We start from the raw sequence: 2563 nt of genomic DNA, 5'->3' as shown, positions 1-2563 counted from the left end.
CAACCTTAGGGACACTCATTCATCTTCCTCATGTGCACATAAGGAAGTTGAAGTCAAGTCAGGTAGAGTTACCTTCCCAAGGTCTACCGTTTATGAGTGCCCACCTGCATAATGGACCTGGGTCTTAAATGGAGTAGATTTTTAATGGTAGAAACTTCACAGGAATAGGTAACTTCTGAAAGCTTCTGAACATATGTCACAAAATAAAGCATTTACATTGTTCTTGCTAGTCATGGAAATTGCAACTCTCTGCTCTCATGACGACATGATGTTAGAGTCATTGTTCCATGATCCTCTAAGCTCATCTCAGAAATAAGTCATGAGTTTTGACTGCCCTCTACTTTGGAAGGTAACAGGTTGAATGTCAAATCCCAGGATTTTCTAGTCCAACAAACCTTGAAACTGGTCATTTTTTTATGCACAATAAGGTTTCCCTCCACGGCATCCCTAACAGGTACACATCCAGCCTCTGCTTGGATGCCTTTAAAAATGCAGAGTTTACTACTTCTTGAGACACTTTATACACCCATTACAACGTTCAGATGATTAGAAATCACTTCCTGGCATAGAGCTGTGATTTGTCTCCCTGAAAAATCACAGGGCAGGCCTGCTTCCTCCTCCAGGTTGGTAATATTGGTAATATTCCTTCAACTCTCTGAAGACCTCCGACTCTTACCCTTATATTTCCTCAGGCCACATTCCACTCATTGATCAGTTCCTCTGCAGGAACATACCTACTAGTTTCAGCCTCCTTATCAACTCAGCTTATTCTCTCCAGGAAAATAAAACAGACATTGGAGAATTAGCTTTGGATTGCTAATTAGTGTGCCTAGAGTTGTAGAAAGAGCACAGTTTATCATTTTTTTATTCTCAAGGTAAATTAGTAACATTTACTCCCCTAGATTTGCATCCTTTACCCAGATCTTCTTAATTAGTTACATGTGCAATCCTAGTTGTTAATGAAACCTACCTTAACCTGGGCCTTGCCCAGGAGGTGAGGATGGCCTAGGAGGGATTTTCCAGAGAGTTTGGATATTAGAAAACAAGGTAGGGCTTTCTACATGGTCATTGTTCTGAAATGGAGAGAAGGGGGTGATAAGAATGGCTGAGGTCATGAGCCTAAAGGGTAGGGATGTGCTGTGACTCAAAATAATGGGAAGAGAATGACTTGGTAGATGGAAGAGCATGACTGGTCACCAGGGTGGTCATGAAAGCAGACCAGGGATTGTGGTGGTCATCATTGTTTGTGCCCATCTAGCATCACTTCCATTTTTATCTGGCAACTTCCTCTGGGGTCCCCCCACATAAGGGACCAGGTAGGTGATCCAAGCTGACCAGGCAGAAATGGGCTCCGTCAGCCAAATGAGGCAGGAGACTTTACTGAGATTTCATTAGGATCATTGAAAAAAATTACAAATAAGTACTCCACAGGAATAATGGGCTAAATACTTATTTGTAAGTATTAAGTATTTGCAAGTAATAAGTATTTCTCAGGAATAATGGGCTAAAATGACCACATAGTCTAAAACCAATTGTCGGTGGTTCGTTTTTCCTGCCATGCTAAAAAAAATCACCTGAAGAACGAAGCCAACCCATGGAGATAAGCTAAGATATGATCGGAGAGACAAATACATGAGATTTCATTTGAGCCCCTAGATCCAACTATTTCTGAATCCCCAATCCCTAGACATCCCATGTATAGACAACTATAAATTTTTATTTTATCCAAGCCCTGATGCAACCATGAGTCCTGACTTATCCATGAATTGATAGAAAGATCAGACTTTGAAATTTCCAGGAGCTATGTCCACAAACAACTGATACATAATTAGTGTAGAATTTGGTGCACGACATCAAGGTCAAGATGGTTCCTTGAAGGTACTATACTGGAGTTTAACAGTTTGAACTTTGCAATTACCCAGTGAGACTCGTTGAACAGTCTGTCAGAAATAAACATTTTAAGCCAAAGATGGGAAACTTAACCAAGCTTCAGGTGCTCCTAAAAAGGTGAGCAGTATCTTACCTCAGTTATTCAGATCCCAAGTTGGTATGACAGCCGTATTTTTGGGGTTGATAGAAAGAAACAAAGTATTCTACAAAATGACAACCTTGACAGTGTTCTACCAAGGCCTGGAGCATCATCACAGCCCCTCTCTATGGAAATCTGCTTCCTTATTTAACGAACATTCATTTGTGCCTTCTGTGTTCCAGGCAGCGTGCTTGGCATTGGGAAATGCAACCACGAACAACCCCAGCACAGTGGCTACTCTAAGAGAAATCTCAATCTAGTAGCAGAGGTAATTTAATAAGCTCTTACAATGTAACTATCAGAACGGGAAGATCACAGAATGACAAGGGATCACAGAGCAAAGATTAGTTTTCTAATACTATGAATCAAATTAACACAAGTTTAGTGGCTTAAACCACTTTATCTACACAACTTCTGTGTGTTGATGGAATTATTAAATTATATGAAGTTCAGAGCTAGAACCAACCTTAGGGACACTCATTCATCTTCCTCATGTGCACATAAGGAAGTTGAAGTCAAGTCAGGTAGAGTTAC

The sequence above is a fragment of the Mandrillus leucophaeus genome, unplaced genomic scaffold, assembly GCF_000951045.1.
Source record: "Mandrillus leucophaeus isolate KB7577 unplaced genomic scaffold, Mleu.le_1.0 Scaffold173, whole genome shotgun sequence".
Lineage (NCBI taxonomy): Eukaryota > Metazoa > Chordata > Mammalia > Primates > Cercopithecidae > Mandrillus > Mandrillus leucophaeus.
Note: the sequence above shows the minus strand (reverse complement) of the source record.